Source organism: Octodon degus, unplaced genomic scaffold (genome assembly GCF_000260255.1).
Source record: "Octodon degus isolate 3935 unplaced genomic scaffold, OctDeg1.0 scaffold01008, whole genome shotgun sequence".
Classification (NCBI taxonomy): Eukaryota; Metazoa; Chordata; class Mammalia; order Rodentia; family Octodontidae; genus Octodon; species Octodon degus.
The window spans coordinates 1-7,678 of record NW_004525584.1 but is presented as its reverse complement, the minus strand read 5'-3'; the positions used below and the strand labels follow the sequence as shown (position 1 = coordinate 7,678).

Genomic DNA, 7,678 nt, shown 5'->3' with positions numbered 1-7,678 from the left:
TTTAGGAATTCTGCAGAATGCTCAGGAAAGATGGACATTTTCCAGCTGCAGGAGACTGTGGATAGGAGACAATGAAATCTCTTTCTATTCTCATTATGCTTTGATGCCAATGAATTGTAATTGCTCATTGGTTCCTGTGCAGTTGCAAAAAAGAACAGAGAGGTCCCTTGTGCTCATTTCCCAGTGTTCCTCAATAGTAACATGCTACAAACTTATAGGTACCATAATAAGGTACCATAATAAGGATTCTACTAGTGAGGCAGTCAGATACGGAGTGTTTCTCCTTCAAAGACAGCTCCATTTGCTCCTTTATAGCCAGGTCTTCCTTGCCCCTCTAGTGTGGGAACCACTTCATTGCTCTCTTTCTCTGTTATTTCATCACTTGAAGAATTTTATAAAAATGGATTCCTGTGGTGTGGACAATTTTTCACTCAGAATATTCACCAGAGTCAGGAAGGGATGCTCAAGATGAGGACCATCGCTTCCCCAACATGAACTGTAGCTGTTCTGAGCGACAACAAATATCCTCCAACAAGAACAGCCAAGTTAATCATGAAAGCCCGCACAACAAGGTCACTCAGCAGAACAGCCCAGGAGAACCAACAGCTCCAACAGCTTTCCCAGACATAATCCCAACAGCTTCTCCAGTTCTGCCTCTTATGCTGCTGGCAACAATCCTCCTGCACTCAGCGCCATGCTAGTTCAGTTCAGTGGTGTGTAACAAGTTGACCACCAGTTACAAATCCACTACAGATGCTTCTATCTTTGGGGTAGATATGTAGGAGGGGAACAACTGAGTTGACTGCAATTTCTATTTTCAGATTTTTTTGTTCTTAATTTTTTTAGGAGAATACAAAACAGTAACAAAAATTAGAAATGACACAAAATTTCATTAAAGCAATAAGTATTCAACAGTGATTGTTGTATTGCATAATGTTATCTTCAAATCAATTGTTTAGGTTACGAGATATAAACCTGCAAAGTTGGTAAGAAAAAGAAATTAAATAGAAGAAAAAAATTAATTAAAAAATTAAACATGAACTGCTCCTTTCAATAGACCAGCAGAAAACAGCAGTACAATTATCCAAACTATCCTGCATATATACATGTATATATCATTTTCTTCTTTCTTTTGCCCTTTTCCTCATCCAAGCTTTTCCTCCCCACTGACTAGATTCTCTTTCACAGTACCTATTGTACCTTTCAGACTTTATTTACTCTTTCAGGTTCTCACACTAGAGAGACAATATGATATTTGCACATGCAGATCTGCTTATTTCACTTACCAGCATGGTCTCTAGTTGCTTTCACTTACCTAAAAAAGTCTTGAGTTTCTCTTTTTCATAGCTGAGAAATAGTCCACTGTGAAAAATACATATTTTTTGTCCATTTCTCAGTTGATGGGCATTTGCATTATTTCTCTTTTTAACTTTTATTTTATTTTGAAGAGTAAAAACAAAAGCAAAGATAGCAGATACAAAGACAAAAACAGGATCTCCCTGCACCTACTGGAGCTGACCAACCTCTGAACACCCTGCCTTCAGCGAACCACACTGCGCACAGATGGAGAGCACATGGGCAGAGCGATGGTGGCTGGCCTGGGGCTGGGACTGCTGCTCCTGGCACTGCACCTACCCATGCAGATTTATTCAAACCAAACTGTTGCTGTGCCACCTTCAGGCAGTACCTCCTAGAACACTTCTACTATCCCAAATCCAACTAATGCCACCACGAAGGCAGAAAGTGGTGCCCTGCAGTCAACAGCCAGCCTTCTTGTGGTCTCAATTTCTCTTCTACCTCTGTACTGTTAGAGACTCTGACCAAGAAACGTCTCTACTTCCCCATCTTGTAAACCCGATCCAAATGGTGACTACAAGTCCAGTGTGGCGAGGAAGAAATCTAATTCCACACCTTATTTTATTGATGCAGAAAATGCTGAGAATTCCAAATTCAATTCATTTCAAGGACGTGTGAAGGGACTGACAGATGATAAATGCCAATATTAAATCTGCTGGATTTTTTTGGTACAAGATGAAGAGAGAGAACCTCCAAGATTGAGTATGATTTCCTTGATTATGGCTGAAGAAAAATGGATGCTTAAAACTCTACCTTGAAAACAAGAATAGATTTTATCTGGAAATAAAAGATGGGATGTGGAATGGAAAAAAAAAAAAAGACAAAAACAGGATAACAGCCAGAAATATACATGTTGCAGATTTTCAAAACAAAATCAGCAAATTAGCAATTGTTGTTATGCATTTTTATCATCAAATCTATTGCTCAGTTTATTAGATATAGTTATGCAAGATTGGACAAATAATTGAAAAGTAACACTATTCAATAAACCTTAATTTTTTCTTGTCTTTTTTACTTTTAAAAAATTTTATTTTAGGGCCAGCCAGATAGCTCAGTGGGCTAAAGTACCTGCTTAGACAGAATGCAGCATCTGGGGGTTGATCCCTGGTGTGCCATTCTGGCCCTGCCCCCGAGGTGTGCTGAGCCAGTCATTGAGACTGAGTGTGGTGGTGCGCGCCTGTAATCCCAGCGCTTGAGAGGCTGAAAACAGGAGGATCGCTATGAGTTAAATCTAGGTAATGAGACTCTGTAGATCCAGTGCTAAAAATAAAACAAAACAAAAATTTAAAGAGTATAATAAATGATAAGACATTATAAATAGTGCACATTTAGAAGACTAAGATGAGATGTATTCAACTGTTATTTTTGTATTACACATTACTGTCCTCAATGTAGTTGCTTAGATTGTAGATATCAGCACATAGAGTTAGTCAAAGTGGAAATTCTAAATATTAATTGCCATTTTCAAAAAAGTGATGGAAATTATTAGTGCAATCATCTCAGCCATCCTGTATATATGCTTGTATATTTTTCCCACTTCCTTTTATCCTGTCTTTTCTCCTTTCTCTCCTCTTCTTTGTCTGATCATTCTGTTCAGTCTTTCTGTTTTACTCTATCTATTACCCTCCAGTTTTCTTTATTCCTTCAGGTTCTTTCACTCGGGAGACAATATGATATTTACACACGTGGCTCTGATTTATTTCACTTATGAGTATAGCCTCTAGTTGTATCCGCTTACCTATAAAGGCTTCAAGTTTGTCTTTATAGCGGAGTAAAATTCCATTGTCTAAAAATACCACATCTTTTTCACTCCATTCCTCAGGTGAAGGGGCATTTTGGTTGTTTCCAAGATTTGGCTATGACAGATTGTGCTGCTATAAACATGGGTGCACATATATCACTGTAGTGTGATGTTTCCAGTTCTTTTGGGAAAGTACTGAGAAAGGGTACAGCTGGGTTGAATGGGATTTCCAGTCTTAGTTTTGTGAGGAGTCGCCACACTGATTTCCATAGTGGTTGTACCTGTCTACATTCCCACCATCAGTGGAGAAGGGTTCCTTTTCCCCACAGCCTCTCCAGCATTTGTTATTAATTGATTTCTCTATGACAGCCATTTTTTCTGTGGTGAGATGGTATCTGAATGTTGTTTTAATTTGAATTTCTTGAATGACCAGTGCTGTGGAACTTTTTTTTCCATGTATTTGTTTGTCATTTGTATTTCTTTCTCTTAGAAATGCATATTCATCTCAGATGCCCATTTTTGGATTGGGTTTTTATAGTTTGGGGGCCTGATTCTTTTAGCTTTTTATATCTTCTAGATAGAAGTTCTTTTTTTTTTTTTTTTTTGCGGAACCAGGGATTGAACTCAGGCCCTTGTGCTTGCCAGGGAAGCGCTTATTCTGCTGAGCCATCTCCCTGGCCCCCAGAAGTTCTTTTTCTGAGCAATTGTTGGTTAAGATTTCTTCCCCCAATTTGTGGGCTTTTGTTTCACTCTGTTGGTGATTTCTTTTGACATGTAGAAACCTCTTAGTAAGATGAAATCCCAGTGGTCGATTCTTTGAAGTATTTCCTTTGCAGTTCAGTTTTTGTTCATGAACTCTGCCTATCCCTATGTCCTTAAGATTTCTATCTACTTTCTCTTCTAGTACATTTAGTATTTCTGTTTTAGTACTTAGATCTTTAATCCATTTTGACTTTAGTTTAGTGCATGGTGATAGACCCAGGTCTGTTTTTCGTTTTCAGCATATGGACAGCCAGTTTTTACCTCACAGTTTGTCAAAAAGGCTATCTTTCTTCTAGTGAATATGTTTGGCCCCTTTGTCAAAGATAAGGCGGCTGAGTGTGTTTATAGTTTATCTTCATCTTCTAATTGGTTCCATTAATCCTAAAGTCTATTTTTTTTGCCAGTACCATATTGATTTTATCACAGTATCTTTGTAGTATAATTTCAAATCAGAAATTGTAATGTTTCCTGACTTTCCTTTGTTGCCCAGTATTGCTTTTGCTATTCTAGGTGTTTTCTCATTATTCTAAGTAAATTTTAGGAATGTTTTCCCTTGACCTGTGAGGTATGTTGATGGCATTTTGATAGGGATCACATTAAATCTATGTAACAATTTTGGGAGTATGGCCATTTTCACAATGTTGGTTCTTCCTATCTAGGAGCAAGAAATACCTTTCTATTTTCTGAAATCCTCTTGAACCTCTTTTTTCAGAGTATTGTAATTTTTATTGTACAGAACTTTTACTTCCTTTGTTAGATTAATTCCTAAGAATTTTGGGGTTTTTGGATGCTATTATGAAGGGTGTTCTTTCTTTAACTTCTCTCTCAGTGAGTTTGTTTTTTGTGTAGAAGAATACTATTGATTTTTGGGTGTTGACTTTGTATCCTGCTATGCTACTGAATTTGTTTATTAATTCTGCGAGTTTCTTAGTGGAGTTTTTTGGTTCTTCCAAGTGTCATGTCATCTGCAAATAATGATAGTTTAACTCCTTCCTTACCTATTCTTATTCCTTTTATTCTCTCTCTTGTCTAATGGCTCTAGCTAATGATCCAGAACTATATTGAACTGGAATGATGGTAATTGACATCCTTATCTTGTACCCGATTTTAGAAGCTTTCAGTTTTTCTTCATTTAGAGTGATGTTGATTGTTGGTTTATCATAGATAGTGTATTAGTTACTTTTCTTTCATTGCTGGGACAAATACCTGACACTCAAAATGAGGGAAGTAAAGGTTTATTTAGCTCATAGTTGCTGGAGGTTTCTAGACACTGAAGGAGAGGCTGGGACTGTGCCCTATCCAGGATGACCCTTTCCACATCTCTGGGAAAGCACAAGCTAGCCAGTTTAATGGTTTGCACCTCTCTGGCCCTGCCCCTTGTGCTCTGCCCTGGTCCTCTGACCTCACCCCTCAAGCCACTCCTTGCTCTTCCAGCCACTTCTGCCCAATAACTTACATGAGGTTTTGAGGGAACAACTAGACACAAACCATAGCAGACGGCTTTTATCAGATTGAGGTAGAGACCATCTATTCCAAATTTCTGTAAGGCTTTGATCATGAATGAGTGCTAGACTTTGTCAAAAGACTTTCTGCAGGGGCCACTTATTCCATGGCTCAGTGGAATAAGTGCTTTCCTGGCAAGCACAAGGGCCTGAGTTCAATCCCCAGTTCCACAAGAAAAAAACCAAACCAATAAATAATAAATGGAATGTTGATAAAAAAGACTTTCTGCATCTATTGAGATGATCATGTGATTTTTCATTTTGGGTCTATTGATAAAGTGTATAACATTTATAGCTTTGTGTATGTTGAACCATACTTGCATCTCTGTGATGAATCCTACCTTCCTGATGATTTGTTGTATTCTATTTGCTAGTATCTTATTGAGGCTTCTTGCATCTATGTTTATAAGAGAGATTGGCCTGTAATTCTCTATTTTGGTTAAGTCTTCTCCAGTTTTGGTATCAGTGTAATACTTGCCTCAAGGAATTATTTTGGGAGTGTTGCTTCCTTTTCAATTTCATTGAAGAGCTGGAGGAATATTGGGATTAAATCTTCTCTGAATTTCTTGCAGAATTCAGCTGTGAATCCATCAGGACCTGGGATTTTCTTTGTTGGTAAGTTTTTATTATGTTTTCAATTCCATTGGCTGATATTGGGTTATTCAAGGTTTTCATATCTTCTTGATTCAGTTTTGGTTATTTGTACCTATCTAGGAGTCTGTCTATTACTTCTTTGTATCTGATTCTGTGATAGTAAAGGTTTTGAAAGTAGCTATTGATGATCTTCTGAATTTCCACAGGATCTGTAATAATTTCACCCATTTCATTCCTTATTGCTTGAATTTCAGTTTTTTCTTTCCTATTTTTGATGAAGTTGACTAGAAGTTTATCAATTTTATTTAATCTTTCAAAGAATCAGCTTTTTAATTCATTGATTCTTTGTATCGTTTTCTTTGTCTCAGTTGTATTAATTCATGCTCTAATCTTCATAATTTCTTCCTGGATTTGGACTTTGGGCTTGGTTTGCTCTTCTTTTTGTAAAAACTTGAGGTACAGCAAGAGAATATTTATATATTCTTGTTCTGTTTTCCTAATGTGTGAGTTCACCACTATAAATTTCCCTCTGAAAACTGCTTTTATTGCATCGCAAAAATTCTAGTACTTAGTGTTTGAATTTTTGTTGGAGTGTAGATATTCTTTAATTTCTTGTTTAGTTTCATCTGCAACCCATTGGTTGCTGAGGAGGGTGTTATTTAATTTTCATATGTTTATGGGGTTTTTGTGGTTTTCTCTGTCATTAATTTCCAGTTTCATTGCACTGTGGTCAGATAATATATATGGGATAATTTCTGTTTTCTTGCATTCACTTAAGTATAATCTATGAACTAGTTTGTGGTCAATTTTAGAGAACTTACATGTGCAGCTGAAAAGAATGTGTATTCAGATGTTGTCGGGTGGAACACTCTATATACGTCCACTAAGTCCATTTATTCAAAGGTTTGATTCAGTTCTGCTATCTCTTTGCTAATTTTTTGCCTTCTTGGCCTATTTTTTGAGATAAGTGGGTGTTAAGGTTCCCTGTTAAGACTGTGTTATTGGAGAGCCAGCCCTAGCCCAGGCCTGGTGAGTGTGTGTGAGAGCTTCCAGCTACCCTGTGGCAGTGGGACCTGTCCGGTACAAACCCAGGCGCAGCTTGGGTAAGATCCTCTTCAACCCTCATGGGACCCCCCCCAACTACTCCGCAGTCCCCCCTAATCCCTCCCAGTGAGTGAGAACTTCTGCTGCATTTTCGGGACGCCCAGATCCAGCCCTAGCCCAGACCTAGTGAGTGTGTGGGAGAGCTTCCTCTTCCCCCTACTCCACCTTGTCCCCTTCAGATTCAGCTCAGGCCTGGCATACAGGCCTGGGGTCAAACTCTGCAGCTGCAGTCCCTGCAGAGAGAGTAGGGGACAAAGTCACCCAGCTAGTCCAGGAACAGAACATCTTGCCAGAGGGGCACAACAGGTTCACTCCCAAAGGGTGGAAGCAGGAAGGAGCTGAGAACAACAGCCAGACCCAAGCCAGGCACAGCTGGATAAATTCAAACTTTGTAGATCTGCACCTGAATTTCAGAAGGGGCTAAGGTTATAACTGCATGAAAGCTCTACAACAAAGATCAGATGACAGTGATATAAAAAATGAGAACGAGAAGGAGCAAAATGCAATCTCAGACCCAAGCCCACTCATAACAAGTGCAGAGGACACTAACAGACAGAACAAATTGGGAATCACACAGCTGAAATCAATGACTCAAGAGCTTCTGAAATAAAGAAACAAC

The 7,678-nt window shown here is 38.5% G+C and overlaps 1 pseudogene; it reads left to right on the top strand.

Annotated features, from left to right (window-relative positions):
• The first annotated feature begins 1,574 nt into the window (after positions 1-1,574).
• LOC101578658 lies at positions 1,575-1,811 on the top strand (annotated as a pseudogene).
• The last annotated feature ends 5,867 nt before the right edge of the window (positions 1,812-7,678 follow it).